This window comes from Puma concolor, chromosome C2, assembly GCF_028749965.1.
Source record: "Puma concolor isolate L17-30 chromosome C2, mPumCon1.1.hap2, whole genome shotgun sequence".
Classification (NCBI taxonomy): Eukaryota; Metazoa; Chordata; class Mammalia; order Carnivora; family Felidae; genus Puma; species Puma concolor.
The window spans coordinates 56,699,634-56,720,151 of record NC_141675.1 but is presented as its reverse complement, the minus strand read 5'-3'; the positions used below and the strand labels follow the sequence as shown (position 1 = coordinate 56,720,151).

At 36.0% G+C, this 20,518-nt stretch overlaps 1 non-coding gene and 1 pseudogene across 1 annotated transcript; one reads left to right on the top strand and one right to left on the bottom strand.

Moving 5' to 3' along the window:
* LOC112849971 (small ribosomal subunit protein uS5-like) overlaps nucleotides 1–20,518 on the bottom strand; it is a 79,482-nt pseudogene that overhangs the window by 29,591 nt on the left and 29,373 nt on the right.
* LOC112850521 (U6 spliceosomal RNA) lies at nucleotides 6,850–6,956 on the top strand. The gene has a single exon (XR_003222645.2). It is a non-coding gene; the product is annotated as a U6 spliceosomal RNA (small nuclear RNA).

The window sequence follows — 20,518 nt, the reverse complement described above, 5'->3', positions numbered from 1 at the left end:
TAAAGAAGTCATAAAGTACATTACTACTGTACTCAGAAGAATGAATAAAGAGACAAGTTCAATAAAGAGAAAATATAAGTATAAAAAGAGGTCACAGAGCTGGAGAGTACAATAATTGAACTGAGAAATACACTAAAAGAGTTCAACAGTCAGCTAAGCACTAGAATCAATGATCTGAAGATGGCATTAGAACTCACTCAAACAGAGCAGGAAAAAGAAAAAGTTCAAAAATGAAGATAGTTTAAGGGACCAATGGGATAATGTCAAGTGGGATAACATTTACATTATAGGGATTCCAGGAAGAGTAGGGACAGAAAGGGGCAGAAAACTTATTTGAGGATGTAATGGTTGAAAACTTTCCTAACCTGGGGAAGGAAACAGGTTATGCAGGAGATTTCCAAATGAGATGAACCCAAAGACACCTTCACCAAGACACACGATAATAAGTATGTCAATGTTAAAGAGAGAATCTCAAATGCAGCAAGAGAAAATCAACTTGTTATTTAAAAGTAATCCTACCTAAGACTATAAGCATAATTATCAGCAAATTTTGTAGGCTAGAGGGAATAGAAGGATACGCTCCAAGTACTAAAATCAAAACACTTCTAACCATGGATACTACACATGGCAAGATTATCATTCATAACTAAAAGTCCATTAAAGAGTTTTTCAGACATGCAAAAGCTAACAGAGTTCATCACCACTAAAATAGCATTACATAAAATGTTAAAGGGATTTATTTAACCTGGACATAACATTAATTATTAATAAGAAAATGTAACGAAAGTAAAAATCTCACTGATCATCATAAATATGTAGTAAAGGAAGTGGATTAATCACTTACAAAACTAGTATTAAGGTTAAAAGAAAAAGGTAGTAAAATCAACTATACCTACAATAATTAGTTAAGGAATATAGAAAATAAAAATATGTAAAATGTAATTTCAAAAATATAAAATAGGGAAGGGGAGTATAAATAGAGTTTTAGAATGTGTTCAAAATTAACTTGCTTTAAAATTAAAGGACTACTATATATGTATATATAGGCTGTTATATGTGAGCCAGATGCTAACTACAAAGCAAAAACCTATAATAGATACATAAGAGATAATTGGAAAGAATCTAAACATAAAACTACTTGTGGTCATCAGACCACAAGAGAAGGAAGAGAAAAAGAAAGGAGCATGGAGAAGCTACAAAACACCCAGAAAACTTATTAAGAACATGGTAATGAGTATAAACTGATTAATAACTTCTTTAAATGTAAATGGACTAAATTCCCCAATCAAAAGACACAGCTTGCTAGAGGATCAAATAATGCCTAAAGATAGAAGGAAGGAAATAATGAAGATCAGATCATAAATAAATGAAAGAGACCAAGAAAAAAAAATATCAATGAAACAAGAGCCAGTTCTTTGAAAGGATAAGCAAAATTGGCAAACCTTTAGCTAACACACTATGAAAAATGAGGGAAGGCTCAAATAAATAAAATCAGAAATCAAGGAGAAATTACAACTGACGTCAAAGAAATACAATGGACCATAAAGAGAATACTATGAACGATTTTATGCCAACAAATTGGAAGATCTAGAAGAAATGGGTAAATTCCTAGAACATACGATATTCTAAAATTGAATCACAAAGCAGCAGAAAATTTGAGTAAACTGATTGCAAGTAAGGAGGTTGAACCAGTAATCAAAAAACTCCCAACAAAGAAAAAATTTGGAACTAAACAGCTTCACTGGTGTATTTTACAAACATTCAAAGAGATTCAGTACCTAACCTTCTTAAATTGTTCCTAAAATCTTCAGTGGAGGGAATACTCCCAAACTCATTTTACAAGGCCAGCATTACTCTGATACCAAAATCAGGCGAGATCACTACCAAAAAAAAAACAAAAAAAAAACAAATTAAAGGTCAATATTCCTAACAAACACAGATGCAAAAATTGTCAACAATATATTACCAAACCAAATTCAACAATACATTGAAAGGATTCATCCACAATGATCAAGTAGGATTTATTCCAGATATGTAGGAAGGGTTCAACATACAAATCAATATTACACACCATATTAAAAAATGTAGGACTACAATCATATATCCATCTCAATACATGCAGAAAATCATTTTTCAAAATTCAAAATCCATTTATCCTAAAATTTTGAACAAAGTAGATATAGACTAAATGTAACTAAAATAATAAAGACCATGGCAAACCCATAGAAAACATCACTCTCAATGCTGATAAGCTGAAAACTTTCCCTTGAAATCACTCACAATACAAGGTTCACTACTTTTATTAGTTTTATTCAACACAGTATTTGAAGTTCAAGCCAGAGAAATTAGGGGGAAAAAAAAGAAAGATATGAAGGGCATCAAAATTGGAAAGGAAGATGTAAATCTATTACTATTTGTGAATTACATGATTTTACATCTAGAAAACCCTAAAAACTCCACCAAAAAGCTGTCAGTACTAATAAATGCATTCAGTGAATTTGTAGGTTACAAAATCAGTATGCAAAAAAGTCTGTTGAGTATTTATATACTAACAATGAACTATCAGAAAGAGAATTTTTAAATGCCATTTATAATTGCATCAAAAATAATAAATATGTAGGAATCAATTTAACCACAGAAATGAAAAAGCTGTACACTGAAAGTATTAAGACACTGATAAAAGAAAGTGAAGACAGGAGCACCTGGGTGGCTTAGTCAGCTGAGAGTCTGACTCTTGATTTTGGTTTAGGTCATGATCCCAGAATCATGGGATCAAACCCTGCATCAGGCTCCACACTGTGCATGGATCCTTCTTGAGATTCATTCTCTCTCTCTCTCTCTCTCTCTCTCTCTCTCTCTCTCTGCCCCTCCCCCCACCGGTGCTCTCCATCTAAAATAAAATTAAAAAAAAAGAAAAGAAAGTAAAGACAAAAAAGTGGAAATGTATTTCATGCCCATAGATTGAAGAATTAATATTGCAAAAATGCCCATATTACCTAAAGCAATCTATAATACAATGCAATCTCTATCAAAATTTTAATGGCATTCTTCACAGGAATAGAACAAATTATCCTAAAATTTATATGGAACCAAAGAGAGCCTGAATAGACAAACAACTCTCAAAACTCACACACGTGCGCGTGCGCACACACACACACACAGAAAAAGCAAAAACAAAACAAAAAAACAAAAAAAACCCAAACAAAAAACCCAAAAAAACAAAATCCCAGTGCTAGAAGCATCATGACCTCTGATTTCAGACTATAGTACAAAGCTATAGTAATCAAAACAGTATGGTACTGATAAAAACAGAATATAAAATAGAGAAATTGGAAATATACCCACACATATATGGTCAATAAATTTACAACAAAGTAGACAAGATATAGAATTAAGAAAGAACAGTTTTGTTTTCTTTTTTTTTTTTTACATTATATTTTTAAAATTTTTTTTAAGTTTATTTATTTTGAGAGAGAGAGAGAGAGAGAGAGGGAGAGAGAATGTGAGCATGGAAGGGGCAGAGATAGAGAACACCAAGCAGGCTCCCCACTGTCAGCCTGGAGCCCAATGTGGGGCTCAAACACATGAACTGTGAGATCATGACCCAATCTGCAACCAAGAGCTGAACACTTAACCAACTGAGCCACCCAGATGTCCTCATAGTATTTTTTAGTAAGTGGTGTTGGAAAAACTGGACATCCATATGGAAAAGATTTAAATTAGACCACTAAATTAGACCACTATCTTACACCACACACACACACACACACAAACCCCTCAAAACAGACTAAAAAGTTGAATGTTAAGACTAGAACCTAAAAAAAGTCTAAAACAAAGAATAAACAAAACAAAAAACATAAGCACTAAGCTCCTGGACATTGTTCTTGGTTATCTATCTATCTATCTATCTATCTATCTATCTATCTATCTATCTTACTCTAAAGGCAATGGTAACAAAAGCAAAAATAAGTGGGTCAACATCCAACCAAAAAGCTTCTGCACAGTGAAGGAAACTTCAACAAAGTAAAAAGGCAACCTACTAAATGGGTAAAAATATTTGTAAATAATATATCCTATAAGAAGTTAATATTCAAAATACAGAAAGAACTCCCACAACTCATTAGGAAAAAACAAGAAGTCTGATTAAAAAATGGGCAGAGGATAGGGGCGCCTGGGTGGCTCAGTCGGTTAAGTGGCTGACTTTGGTTCAGGTCATGATCTCGCGGTCCGTGAGTTCGAGCCCCACGTTGGGCTCTGTGCTGACAGCTCGGAGCCTGAAGCCTGTTTCAGATTCTGTGTCTCCCTCTCTCTCTGACCCTCCCCCATTCATGCTCTGTCTCTCTCTGTCTCAAACATAAATAAACGTTTAAAAAAAAAAAATGGGCAGAGGATCTAACAGACATTTCCCAAAGAAGACATATAGATGGCCAAAAAGCACATGAAAAGATGCCCAACATCATTAATCACTAGGAAAATGCAAACCCAAACCACAATAATATATCACTTCATGCCTTTCAGAATGGCTATTATCAAAAGGACAAGAAATTACAAGTGTTGAGTAGGATGTGGAGAAAAGAGTACCCTCATGCAGTGTTGGTGGAAATGTAAATTGGTACAGTCAGTGTGGAAAACAGTATGATGTCCTCAAAATAATTAAAATTAGAACTACCATGTGATCCAGCATATCCACTTGCATCTATCTGAAGAAAACAAAAACACTAATTTGAAAACATTTATACCCCTTTATTCATTGTAGCATTATTTATAATACCCAAGATATTGAAACAACCTAAGAGTCTAGTGACGGATGACTGGATAAAGAAGATATGGTGTATATACACAATGGAATATTAGCCATAAAAAAGAATGGAATCTTGCCATTTGCAACAACATGGATGAACCTTGAGGGCATTATGATAACTAAAATAAGTCAGAGAAAAACAAATATTATATGATTTCATTTACATGTGGAATCTAAAAAACAAAACATATAAACAAACCAGACAAAACTAAACCTAACTCATAAATACAGAGAATATACTGGTGTTGCTACAGGGAAATGGGATGGGGTTGGGCAAAGTGGGTAAAGGGGATCAAGAGGTACATGCTTCCAGTATAAAATAAATAAGTGATGGGGATGAAACATACAGCATGAAGACTATCTTCCATTATATTGTGTTGCAAATTTTAAAGTTGCTAAGTAAACCTTAAAAAGTTCTCATCACAAGAAAATAATTTTGTAATCTGTATGCTTATGAATGGTAACTAGACTTATTGTGGTGATGCTTTCACAATATATACAAATGTATCATGTGGTACACCTACAAATAATATACTCTATGTCAATTATACTTTGGTAAAAATCAATGTAAAATTCATTAAAAGAAATAATTTTGACCACATAGTTGTGGGGACATTTCTGGGTTTTCTATTTTGTTCCACTTATCAATGTGCCTGTTTTTTTGTGCCAGTACCATACTGTCTTGGTGACTACAGCTTTGTAATATAACCTGAAGTCCAGAATAGTAATGCCTTCAACTTTTTTTTTTTCAAGATTTCTTTGGCTATTCAGGGTCTTTTGTGGCTCTATGCAAATTTTAGCACTGTTTATTCTAGCTCTGTGGAGAATGTTGGTGATATTTTGATAGGGATTGCATTAAATGTATAGATTGCTTTGGGTAGTGCAGCCATTTATTTTCTTTAAATGTTTGTTTATTCTGAGAGGGAGAGAGCATGATTGTGGGAGGGGCAGAGAGAGAGAGAGAGAAAGGGAAGGAGAGGGAGAGGGAAGGAAGGAGGGAGGGAGAGAGGGAAGGAGGGAGGGAGGAAGGGAGAAAAAGGAAGAGGAAGAGGAAGAGGAGGAGGAAGAGGAAGAGGGAAAGTATGCCAAGCAGGCTTCGTGCTTTTAGCAACAGAGCCTGATGTAGGTCTCAGTCCCATGAACTGTGAGATCATGACTTGAGCTGATCAAAAGTCCATGCTTAACCGACTGAGCCACCCAGGTGCCCCAGGTAGTATAGACATTTTAACAGTATTTGTTCTTCCAATCCACGAGCATGAAATATTTTTCCATTTCTTTGTGTCATCTTCAATTTCTCTCTTAAGTGTTCTGTAATTTTCAGGGTACAGATCTTTTATCTCTTTGGTTAGGTTTATTCCTAGGTATCTTATGGTTTTTGGTACAATAGTAAATAGGATCAATTGCTTTATTTCTCTTTCTGCTGCTTTACTACTGCTGCATAGAAATGCAACAGAAGATATTTGAATATGACATATCTGATTAGAGTTAGTATCCAAAATCTACAAAGAACTTACCAAACTCAACACCCAAAAAATAAATAATACAGTTAATAAATGGGCAGAGACATGCCTGGGTGGCTCAGTCGTTTGAGTGTTCAACTCTTGACTTCTGCTCAGGTGATGATCTCATGGCTCGTGAGATAGAGCCCTGCATCAGGGTCTGCGCTGACAGCACAGAGCTTGCTTGAGCTTCTTTATCTCCCTCTATGTCTCTGCCCCTACTCCCCCCCTCTCAAAATAATAAATAAACAAACTTAAAAAAATAAATGGTCAGAAGACATTAATAGAAATTTTCCAATGAAGACTTATAGATGACAAACAAACACATGAAAAGGTGCCAATATCACTCATCATCAGGGAAATACAAGTCAAAACCACAATAAGATATGACCTCACACCTGTCAGAATGGCTGAAATTAACAACACAGGAGACAACAGATGTTGGCAAGGATGCAAAGAAAGGGGAAACTCTCACACTGTCCGTGGGAATGCCAACTGGTGCAGCCACTCTGGAAAAGAGTATGGAAATACCTTAAAAAGTTAAAAATAGTGCTTGCTTTGGTAGCACATATACTAAAATTGGAATGATATAGAGAAGATTAGTCTGGCCATTGCACAAGGATGACACTCAAATTCATGAAGCATTCTATATGATTAGGAAGATAATAAAACCTGGTAATTCCCACCCCACCCTCCCCCCCCAAAAAAAAAAAAAGTTACAAATAGATCTACCCTATGACCCAGCAATTTTACCACTAGAGTATTTACTCAAAGGATACAAAAATACTGATTAGAAGGGGAACATACACCCAGATATTTATAGCAGCATTATCAACAATAGCCAAACTGTGTAAAGAGCGCAAATGTCTATCGACTGATGAATGAATAAAGAAGACATGGTATATATAAATAATGGAATATTACTCAACCATCAAAAAGAATGAAATCTTGCCATTTGCAACAACATGAATGGAGCTAGAGTATATTATGCTAAGTGAGAAAAGTCAGAGAAAGACAAATATCATGTGATTTTGCTCATAGGTGAAAGTAAGAAACAAAACAGGTGAACATAGGGGAAAGGGCAAAAAAGAGAAGGGGACAAACCATAAGGGATTCTTAATTATAGAGAACACACTGAAGGTTGCTGGACATGAGGTGAGTGGAGGGATTGGCTGAATGGGTGATAGGTATTAACGGGGGCACTTGTATGGATGATCACTCGGCATTATATGTTAAGTGATGAATCACTAAATTCTAATCCTGAAACTATTATTACGCTATATGTTAACTAACTAGAATTTAAATAAAACATTTAAAAATAATTTTATAGATACCATGTCAAAAAATAGGTTAAGACATGTTTTAAAACACTCATAATTTAGATTTCTTGGGTAAAGAACAAGAGAGTAGCTAAATAGAGATCTATGTACAATATCAATCTGCAGATCCTAAGTGTCTTGTTTGGCTTGTAATTATATTCAAGCCTCAGGGGAAGATCAGCTTCTGGCAAGAGTGCAAACAGAATGTTTTTTCCTAATTACAAGTGTCCCAAAGTCTCATTTCCTGCTCCTTTTCCCCTTATATCCCCTCTTTATAGTCTAGCTTTTAATAAACAGATCCCTTCTACTAAATGCCTTCTCAACATCCCCTTTTCTGTTCCTACATCTGTAGGGCAATTTCCTACCCACCATCTCTCGGGTAGCTGCTTTCTCTAAAATAAGATCAAATAAACCTAGTATCCTAAACTGCCTCTAATATTAAATGTTCTTACCTTGTGTTCTTTGAGGGGAGAGCTGGAATAAAGGCTTCGGGCACTGCCATTTCTAGGCTAGATTTCTTACTACTCCAAATGCCAGATGGACAATTACTTATATTTTCAGTGCAGAATTTGATATATCTAGTCATAAGAAATCTTTACTAAATATGTATGCAGAAAATAAATTTTCTGCCCTTATTAAAGGATAAAAGTGAGAACTATTTTTAATCAAGCAATATTATGTATTACATGGATTCCATTTATAGTCTGGTTTTTGTTATTCTACTGGAAAGGAAAACACAATCTATGCATAGTGATGCTTAAATGACATTAAATAGTAATTTCTGTCACCAATTACCTTACTGAGTAAAATCCACAAATTATTTTTAAATATCAGGACAAGAGTGTATTCATGGTTATATGCATAAGATATACTGTTATTTTAATTTTAAAATTATAATTTATCTTACAACAGGCTAAGAAAAATACTGTAAAAACAATTCCATTTCATCAAATAAGACTTTTAATACACTACTAGAAATGTATGCTTTTATATGTATTTTGTGTATACATATATATATATTCTTTTATGTGTATTTTGCTTCATGAAATCATATTCAATAAATTTCTGCAAGAGTAGGGAGAACAGTGTATTTTTCCTAAAATTTGAAAAAAAATAAATTGTGAAGAGAGGACACTTCACAAGAGTTATTTCATAACATTATATGCCACCCTGCTGAGGAAGATTCATGTTAAGCCAAATTCATTTTGTCTCCCCATGAATGCATATGGAGCTATTCTTTGAAACATCTAGGGAAACAGAAAAAATTCTACTGACACTGAAGATATAATTTCTAAAAAAAGGTAGAAAGAAAAATACAAAATTCTTAATATTTAACTTGCATTTTTGCAACTTAAATGTATATATTGTAGAGTGTTCATACTTATAGGGTATGGAGTCTGCAGGAATCTACTCAAGTACCTAAGAGTGTAAAAACCGTAAAATAAAAAGAACTGATAGACTAGCTAGTTAGTATGACGACAACAAGGCAATTTTAGATTCCAAAGTGTGTATTTTAAAAATTAAAGCCTATACAGTGAAACTGGAGTAGCAATATTATTACATTTCTCGATATGTTGCTTAATTAAAATGTTCAGCTCATTTATCTTTTATGAATTATTTTATTATTTTTTCAGCACAATTGCCATTATCAAGGCATAGCTGTATAGGCCTGATACCAAAGCAAGTTATAATTTCATCAGCACCCATGGCTAGAAATTAAAATTTGCTAAGAAAAGTCATGCATTAATTTGTCTGATTATAAACAAATGACATAAAAATAGTAACATTATCTATGAGTCTAATTAAAAAGCATTACCAGCCAATCTATTTTTCCTACTGATTGCAAAAATTTCCTAATAAGAAGGAAAGAAAGTTAAAGTTACTGCACAACAGAGTTGTACAAAGGGAATTTCCGACAGCAACCAGAAGTTGCATTCGATTTAGTGTGCTGCAAAATTAGTTCTAGGGTTTTGACATATGATATAAATTTATCTCATATTGAGACTGTGGGGACTCAGTATTGCTTGCTGCATGCTATTCTAAGAGGCTTTTAGTATTATTTTGGTCTCCTGAAATTTGTTCTTACCTTCCCACTGAGTTTGAGAGAAATAGCTGGAGTGATCCTGATTGAAGGCAATACTCCCCACATTTGCCAGGTTCATGTTGAAGTTTTAAAGTTTTCTGTGATAAAGTGAGATGCTTCCTGGTATTTGTCAATTACGCTTTGAAAAGCTTTTGGTTCTGACCTGTAGGTTGTAAATTTACTATTGATGGACCAGAAGAGGCATGTTTTAAAACTTGGAGGTGTTTAAAGATTTAGTTGGGGCTGAAAAGAGCCTTAAAACTCTCACATTGCCAGCAAAAGAGGTCCAAGAAACTCTAACAGCAGGCACATGGCTTGAAAAGAAGATTGTATCTTCAGTAATTACTGAACCCTGTTGCTACCTGTTCATGAAGCAGTTCCCAGCTCCCTATGTCAAAATGAATTGCTTCCTCTGCTCTGCTTCAATAGCACTTTGGGCATTCTCAATATCTCTCTTATTTATGTTACACTTAGTTGAATACACTTTTTTTCCCCAACAGATGACAAGTTTCTTGATTGTAGATAACTTTTTATTCATCTCTGTAAATTTTGCATATAGATTAATAACTGCTACTTAGAGATATCATTGAAAATTGTCTGAACTAAAATGAATCCCAGAAGGCACTGTGCACAGGGTAAAGAAAAGAAGAAACTGAAATTAAAAACAAAACGTATAAATCACACACACTCACGCATACACACACACACACACACACACACACACACACACACACACCATGAAAGAGTTAAGTCAAATACGAGAGAATCGGAATTCCCACAAAAGCAGAGTAATGGAAGAGCTTCCTAAAATTATAAAATATGAATGTTCACAATTTTTAAAAACGATTGGTGAAGTCATAGAAATCACCGAGGAGATACTTCTCCAAAAAGACTGCCCCCTGCCCCCTGCCAAAAAAAAAAAAAAAAAAAAAAAAAAAAAAAATTAGAAATAAGACAGCATAGTTAGGTAAATTAAGTATTAATGGATGGGATAAAGAGCAAATTAAGCACAGTGGAAAAAGAAAAATCAGAATCTCATCTTCAGGTAATGATGAACTAGCAAATTTAAATAAAATCTGCTACTGAAATAGGAAAAAAACTACACGCACACGCACACACACACACCCCACGTGTATTTCAATTCTTCTTGCAGGTATTGCTTAGGCAAAGTCAGGGAGACAACCTAATGGATCAGCTTCGCCTTGAGTACGGGAGATAATTTTTCCCTTGGGTTATCTCATGACCCCAGCTAAGAGTTTCAGAAAATTAGTTGTTTTAACAGCCTTTTCCTTTGGTGGTTTAAAAAAATGGAGTTAAGAGTATGCCAACAAGGTGAGAAGGCAGACTGATTCTGGTAGAAACCGTTGGTTTTAAGTTGGCAGTTCAAGATGAGGGAAAATGTGACTTGGAAATACATCCTTGACATTTTGGGAGCTCTAAACTGTCTTTAAGTTATCACAAACACTGGAACTGGATGGAGATGATCCATTGGAATAATTAATGCTTCTATCTTGCTCTTGCCCTGAACTAACAGCAAGAGTATATTGTCTCTGGAAAAAGTAGACATAACTTTAGTCATCAATTTATACATAAAAGGATTGGGGCGCCTGGGTGGCGCAGTCGGTTAAATGTCCGACTTCAGCCAGGTCACGATCTAGCGGTCCGTGAGTTCGAGTCCCGCGTCGGGCTCTGGGCTGATGGCTCAGAGCCTGGAGCCTGTTTCCGATTCTGTCTCCCTCTCTCTCTGCCCCTCCCCCGTTCATGCTCTGTCTCTCTCTGTCCCAAAAATAAATAAACGTTGAAAAAAAATTAAAAAAAAATAAAAAAAAAAAAATAAAAGGATTCATTAAAACAATCTCTAGAACACAAGAAAAATAATGAAGACTTAAAGTTATAAGAAAGCTATAAACTCCAAATAACCAGTAACTATTATAAATACTGATCATCCAAGTGCATCATTTACAGGAGTAAAGATTATTAGGGTTAAATTTTAGCAATACACAGATTTTAAGAAGAAATATTAAAACACAATAAACTTAAAAGAACAGGGAGAAAAATATTTACTATGCAAACAACTCATCAAGGGAAGCTAGCACAGGTTTATTAACATCAATTAAGGTAAGCCTTGGGGCAAAAAGCATTAAAGGAATAAGAGACAAGATAGTAAAATGTTAAATTTATCAAAAAGATAAAAATTCTTAATTTGTATGCAAGTAATGGTATGGCCTCAAATATAAAGCATAAACTGACAGAAATTAATAAAAAAATAGATAAATCTGTAATCACAGGGGAACATTTTAACACACCTGTCTTAAAATCTAATAGAAAGCAAACAAATTATTAATAAGAATATTGAAGGTATTAAACAAGGTGATTAAAAATATTGGCATAATTGATGTTATATGTCCAAATTCCAAAATACACATTCATGTCAACACCACACTTAATGTTTAAAAAATTAAGTTCATCAGGGTATAAATCAAGATGTGACAAATGACAGGAGACTGAATTTATATAGACATGCTGTAATCAATGGAAAATAAGCTAGAAACTGTAACAATAAGATAACTGGAAAATACCCATATGTTTGGAAATAAATTTATAAACCAAAGGTCAAAGTTAGAAAATATTTGAACCGAATGACATTGGAAATGCTAAATATCAATAATAATTATAGAGATAGCTGTATTAAATATAGAGAGGTAATATTACAAGATGAAATAGATAATCCAAAATATAGACCAGGTATATACTGGCATTTGGATTACAACAAAAATGCCACTGTAAAGTGGTGGGGAAAGAGTCATCTTTTCAATAACTAGTACTAGATAAATTGGACATCCACATGGAACTAATGAAACTTTCACACTCCTGCCTCTTGTCTACACACAATGGATAGTTCAAAGTAGAATTAAGAATGAAATATCAAGGAAAAAACAAAAATGTCTTAAACATGATATAGGATAATATTTTTAAAAACTTGGTATAGAGAAAAATCTTGTAAAACACAGAAATCATTAAACCTAAATAAAAATTTAGAATGTGTTAAATATCTCTATTTGTTAATAATACTCAGTATGTGAATTTGAAAGAGAAGCCACAGACTGAAATTATTTACAATATATAACAAAGCAGTCCTTTGTTATATATTGTAAATAAATATAAAATTCCTACAAATCAATAGAAGTAAGGCATTTAGCTCATTAAAAAATGGGCAAAAAAATGAATCGGTACTTCAATGCTTGAAATTAGCTACTAAAGAGAATGTGTATACTAACCCTAGAAGTACATCTGAATCATTCTGGGTTTGAGCAGACTCCATATGAATAATATGGACTAAGGATTTATTATTGGAAGCAAACCTTCCTCAAGTGTGGGAGCTGGGGGTCAACAGTCTAGGTAAGGCTTTTGGTTTGAGGGTGGGCTCCTGATGTCAGAGGGCTGGTAGTGAAGAAGGAAAGATGGAGGTGAACTGAGAAGAACAAAGAAAAAATAGAAATTCCAAAGAAGTTATGAGGACAAACCGAAAAATTCATGAGGACAAACTGAAGCACAGAATGGCAAGCTGGAACTCTATCCTGCTACTAACCAACCCGTCTCAATGATAGGCAGGACATCCAGCATGTGCTGGTGCCCTTTACCTCAGAGCTGCATGTGTACCTGGCTTAGAATTCAGAGACCCTGAAGCTGGTGACTATCGGCAGCAGCGCCTGGCTTGGCACTGAAATAGCTACTGCTTTTCTTTTTCCTTTTAATTTCACACCTATTTAATTGCCTTCTATTCATTCCACAGGGATGGGAGATGGCTAAAACTGACACTCAACACTGGACAGCGGAGGTTGACAGGAGTTTTATCAGACCCATATACCTGTAGTCTGGGGAAGGAGGACACTGTGGCAGGCAGGTTGACACGAGGTTGCATTTGGAAACAGTACAACCAGGGACTGTGGAGGCAGCTTTTGGAGTGTCAAAGTGGTGAGGTGCACCCTAGTTCCCACGGGAGGACTTGATCCTCTTGTATGAATAACAAACATGCTAGCAGGGAACTGAAACCCACCATTCAGGGATAAGACCTGCTTCCTGTCTCCTTGGAAAGGAGGGAAGTATGGCTAGGAGACCTTATCTGAGTGAACAGAATAGGAAGGGGAACCTGCACTCAAGCCATGGTATGCCAATGATCACCCAGTTAAAATATCTAATGTGACCCCAGTGAAAATCCAAACAGGAACTTCAAAGATTTAAATTTATTGTATGACTTTTTTTTTGAGAATGCCTCTTTTTTTTTTTTTTTTTAAATTTTTTTTTCAACATTTATTTATTTTTGGGACAGAGAGAGACAGAGCATGAACGGGGGAGGGGCAGAGAGAGAGGGAGACACAGAATCGGAAACAGGTTCCAGGCTCTGAGCCATCAGCCCAGAGCCTGACGCGGGGCTCGAACTCACGGACCGCGAGATCGTGACCTGGCTGAAGTCGGACGCTTAACCGACTGCGCCACCCAGGCGCCCCTGAGAATGCCTCTTTTTTAAAAAATTTTATTTAAATCCTAGTTGGTCAACATGCAGTGTAGTACTGGTTTCAGGAGTAGAACCCAGTGATTCCTCACTTGCATCCAATACCCGGTGCTCATCCCAACAAGTGCCCTCCTTAATGCCTATTTAGCCCATCTCCCCACCCACTTCCCCTCCAGCAACCCTCAGTTTCCTCTCTGTTAAGAGTCTCTTTTGATTTGCCTCCCTCTCTGCTTTTATCTTATTTTTTCCTTCCCCTCCCCCATGATTATCTGTTGTGTTTCTTAAATCCCACATATGAGTGAAATCATCTGATATTTGTCCTTCTCTGAAGTATTTTGCTTAGAATGTTATATAAGACTTAACGAGTGAAATGGGGACTTTGCCGCTGCTTCTCCATTTAACAGCTCAATCTGGCCTATTCTTTAACATAAGAAGACTGAATTGCATTTCATGGTAGATCACTACAACCTTTATGTGTGAGCTCATCCAGTAAGTCCCCTATTATCTAAGAGCCAGAATTATTCAAATTGCTGATTCTAGGGGCGCCTGGGTAGCTCAGTCGGTTGAGCGTCCGACTTCAGCTCAGGTCATGATCTCGCGGTCCGTGAGTTCGAGCCCCGCGTCTGGCTCTGGGCTGTTGGCTCAGAGCCTGGAGCCTGCTTCCGATTCTGTGTCTCCCTCTCTCTCTGCCCCTCCCCCGTTCATGCTCTGTCTCTGTCTCAAAAATAAATAAATGTAAAAAAAAAAAATGAAAACAAATTGCTGATTCTATTCAATCACCAAATATTTTGCTATCTATGGATTTGGTCAATATGTTTTATTCAGTGCCTATTTCAAAAGTCTCTCAGCTTTAACTTGCCTTCTCTTCTGAAGAGACACAACATGCCTTTACCAGGCTACCTCAGCAGCCTTTCCACTGAGCACAATCTTTGCAGTCACGATCCTAAGTGCATCCACCTACCTCCAGCATCATGAGAATGACATTACACATATGAAAGCCCCGATGCAAGACCTCGTCGGGACACTCCTTATTCTTGCTGGAGCTCCTGACAGTGACCAAAACACACATTTAACTTCTTAGAATGTACAATGCTGGGCCCTTGAATAAGGCATTTAATGAAAATTCCATCTTCCCCATAGGCTTGGTCAGATGGTTTATTTCACAGTCATAATGGCTTCGTTACAAAGCGGGAAATGAACAACCTGCTGGGTGTCACTATCACCACAGGCATTGGGGTAAATTAATGCCCCTTGGGTACACACACTACCCACACCAATAGCTCACAGATCCCTCAATTGTCTGTAATGGCCATAAAGGCCCCCCAAAATTAATTTGGATGACAACATCAACCGTGTGCACTCTCTCTTCTGGTCTAGTACCTAGTTTGCTCTCTAAGGAGGAACCTTTCCAACTCCCTAAAGTCTGAGTTATCCCCAAGATTTAAATTGATGGCAAGACATCCATTATGGAAACTGGTCTGGATCACCCATCAGCAGAACCAAGCGGCACTCAGAGATCTTGGAACGCAGGAGGTTTATTTTACACCAGTGGGTTCAGAGAAGATCATTCTCCAGAGATCTGAGCCCACAGCATCAACAGAGGGGACAATTTATAGTCTATTACTTCCGCAATGCTCATTAGTAGTAATTTGGCTTCTGAGGCAAGCAGGGTGGGAAGAAGGACCCAGAAGGGAAGTCTTCAGGCAGGTACTGAAATTCCCTTATCAGTCCTGTCGGCCATCATATAACACATTGTTCCCTATCATCTCCTGCTTTGATGCCCCTTTAAACAGACCTAGACTGTATTCGAGGGGATCATCTTCATTTATTACAGGCTGGTTCTTTTTCTGAGTTCCCTGACTTTGCTTGTGACTATTCCTGACTGGTTTATAAAGTACCAGCATTATTTACCAAGGAAGAGGAAGATGCCCCCTTTCTCAGCAGTGAGGAGGTCAAGGGCCCATCTGTTCTAGAGGGCAACTGCTGCCAGGGAACTTATTTGGCTCTGTAAGGACACTAGGGAGTCAGCCACTCGTTAGTCCCACAGAAGAGCCTATGTCTCCCATGCCAGTCCCTATCCCCATGGCTACTCCTGCCCAGGCAGACTGGTAGTAACACCGCTCATTTAGCCTAAGGCTGAAGGTTATTCTAAGCACCAACTTGTATCCTGAAAATTATTTAATTTCTTTTTCCTGAAGCTAGAGGCGTATACATCATTGTAAACACTTTCCCAAAATGGCATTGGCAATGTCTTACTGGCAGGCAAACCAGCAGACCGAAAGAGGTTACAACATATTTACGCTTTTACACCCCCCAAATTCTTCCACTGAAAGTGCCCTGCTCTTACAAATGGGGCCCAGATTAAGGGAACCAATACCAACAAAACATTCTATCTATAAAGACAGTCTATTTATTTTATCAGACTGGCGATTCCTCAAGCATAGGAATGGCTTGTAGACCAGCCAGCTTCTGGGGTGTGGCTGGAGCAGGGCTGAAGATCCTAAGAATGTAGGATTCTCATATTCCTTAGTTGACCACCTTACTGATTTTCAAGATATATTATTGTATCATTTCTATGATATGCTTCCCTTCTTTTGGTGAGGTAGGAGCAACCATGCAATGTTTTTTGTTTGTTTTTGACCATACTATATGCATTTCAAGAAGAAAATTTACTCATTACCACTAGCAGTAAAATAAAAGCCAAAGTTCTTTCATAAACCTTAGTACCATCGTATGTGTCTGTCACGAACATTTTACCAGGGATGTCAACAAGTCCTATTATTAAGAGAAATCTTGTTTAGAAAACTCTAATTCCATTATGGAACACTTAAAATTCTTAGATATTAAAATTCTACTTTCTAAGCTAAGAAATTATATTTAGAACTTATATATAAATCTATCAGTTTACGTTTGTATGTATGTAATGAATTTCTACAGGAAGACAGGAAAGAAATACAATGGAAAATATTGTTCCTTTTTTTTTTTTTTTCATGCTCACTTTTGTTTGTGATTTTACTTACAAGGAAGGGAACAGACTTATAGTCCCCAGATAAATCTTTTCTAAAGGAAAATAGAAGTAGATACGTTATAATGGAGGCAAAACGTTAGTCACAGGGGTTCTTTAATATATTGTCCCCAGCCTTGTCAAAAAGTATAAACAGGAACAGAGAGCACATTTCCTTTGGCTCTTCTAAGCATTCTGAAGTTCTTCAAGTCAACTACCTTCTGAAGTAAAAAGGTAGTGATAATGCGCTTTATTTCTATAGTTGGTAAAGATAATAAATAAATGCACAAACGAATGAACACACTGCTGAAAACAGAAAATAACATTTTACTTACTCGTTTGCTTTTAACTCTTTAAAAAAAAATTATTACAACCTCTGAACTTGTAAAGCATAGGGATTAGGTTTTAATAAGGACCGTAATGAGGCATATGTCCCTGTTTACTTTTGTTCTCTTAAATGTTGTCTTTGAGGTTTGAGTGGAGATCTTATAACACGATAATAATTAAAACTTCAAAAGCATCAAATGGTAACAATGTTTCAGTAAAACTTCAGAAGCCTTGAGCACTAAATGATAAATTCTAAATGACATGACAAATCCTTCAAACAGGCCATGTCTTTAAAATATATTATCATTCTTAATCAGTAAATATAAACAATTTTCAGGGGGAAATTGAACAAATTAATGCCATATTATTGTATAGTATGTGAAATCTATTATAAAACAATTGTTTTACTGCACATGAGGGAAGAGTAATGATTGGGCCAATGGACATATCTAAAACTAATTAGGTACATTTATCACTTTAATTTTAGGCAAAACATTCATATTTGATGTTATCCACCTAAACGAGGAGTGGGCAAATCAGGCCCACCTTTTTATAACTAAGGCTATATCGAAACACAGCCAAGTCCATTCATTGGCATATTGTCCATGGCTGCCTTTGCATTATAAAGCAGAGTTCTGTAGTCATGACGACACCAGATGGCTTGCAAAGCCAAATATTTTACTCTCTTGACCTATACGGAGCAAGTTTGCTGACACCTAATCTAGAACATTAAGTTCAATCACACATATTTGGTAAGCATTATTTAAATATCTCCTATACTTTCATTTATATAGTTTGATCTAACATGAGTGAATCACCGTCCCTATTCTTACTATCCTATTGACATTATAGTCAAGGAATACTAGAGGGATTTTGGACTGGAATCAAGACATGTTTCATTTTATTAAACCATAATATAAATTATGGTATTCTAAAAATATATTGGTTAATAATCTTAGATAAATTTTAATCGGGTGTTCTCAAAAGGGAAAATAGGGATTAACTGATTGATCTCACGCGGTATGGAACAGCCTCTCTTTCCTTCATATTTCCAGATTGATTCAGTATCCTATGTATGTATAAATTAAAAAAAAATTAATTTAAAAATTGATATTGATGAAAAAAGAGAAGTATATTAAAACAAGTTCGGAATGGGAATTGCAAAAACACCAGGACCTTGAACTTGTATTACTGCAGTGTAGATAAAGAGACAGAGGAGGGAAAGTCAGAGGATCTTACATTCTGTAGTGTTTTCTTGGGCAACGCCAATTTTGAAGCAATTGTATCTTGAAAAGATGTTGGAGGAACTTGTTGGCGTATGTCTGACATTTATAAGTGTAGACCTCCGTTAAGCCAAGTTACACATGGTATTAAAGCACCATTATGATTTATATCTTTTGTTTGTTTGTTCAAACTCTGGTAATAAGGGAAGAAAACATTTTCAGTTGTCAAATTGTATGCAACCAATTGCATGCTGTCATTCACTTTAATTCCTGAGGTATGATAGGTACTAAATCTACATCAATTCCTATGATTTTATTATAATAATTAAAATTACAGCCAGCAGGATAATGGGATCATTATTCCAGGAAGAGAATATATTGTAACAGAGTCAGAGTAATTAACTAATAAATATTTAAAGTGCATTTTAAAGAGAATTTTTTTAACTGTGTGGTTATATAAATTTCAGAATTTGTGTGAAAAGAATTTAAAACTCATTGAATTAATTGGCCATAATTCAGATAGTCTAAATAATGTTTTGTTCAAGAAAACACACAAATTCAGGCATGAAAATAGGAAGGCACAGTTTTTTTTGTTTTTGTTTTTTTTTTTTTTAATTTTTTTTTTTCAACTTTTATTTATTTTTGGGACAGAGAGAGACAGAGCATGAAAGGGGGAGGGGCAGAGAGAGAGGGAGACACAGAATCGGAAGCAGGCTCCAGGCTCCAGGCTCCGAGCCATCAGGCCAGAGCCTGACGCGGGGCTCGAACTCACAGACCGCGAGATCGTGACCTGGCTGAAGTCGGACGCTCAACCGACTGCGCCACCCAGGCGCCCCGAAAGGCACAGTTTTGACATACTATCAAACACAAGAAAGTAGGAGGAAACCAAGTGGAGCTTAGTAGCATTGTGCAGAGGATTAAAAATGCCTGACAACACATGAGGATGTTTTAGAACTATAAATAAAATGTGTTGATAAGTGGGAGAGCCCAAGACCCTCTTAAGCACTGCATCTGTTATTTTTCTCATGCTAACATCGCTGGTGAAAACCAGTAGTAAATGACATCTCCCCTTTCTGTAAAAATCACTCCATGGAATGAAACAAAGGAACACAACCATGGGAGCTGGTGAATTTCTTTTTCTAGGTACCCCTAGTGTCCACGTGAGTGGAGGTAGCTCCTCCCACCCTCCCACTCTTGTGCTGACAAAGAGGATTTCATAACCAGTGGCTGCAGGACAGTAATACCCAAATGTTTACATACACTATTGATTAGTTCCCACTTTGAAAGCTAAGATAAGCCTACCTTAAATTTTTAAAAACATGCTATACACAGATATTGTAAAGCACATTCACAACAACTTCCAAAGCCATTTCCAAAGAAGGCTCCAAAAAGATAATTCAAGCAGGAACGATAGAATGGGCAAACATTGCATATCTCATCCAAAGTGACTCTTCTGAAGATAAACACATACTGAGATGGATAGGCCTGCTGTGTTTGCTACAAAATCAGTCTCATTAGCCAATATATATGAATATATTTTCACACCTCATATACTTCTGAATCCAAATCATAAGACTATCTGCTTCAATTAATGAAAGGCAGATTACAAAGGGAAAGAGGAGCACCTAGAGAATTATACTAGAACAACAAAGCTATTAGTAACACTCAGCACAGAAGCACTGGAGTGTTTTAAGTAAAAAGCACTGTTTACTTTCCTAGTCCATGTTCTAAAGGCAAAATGAAACCTTT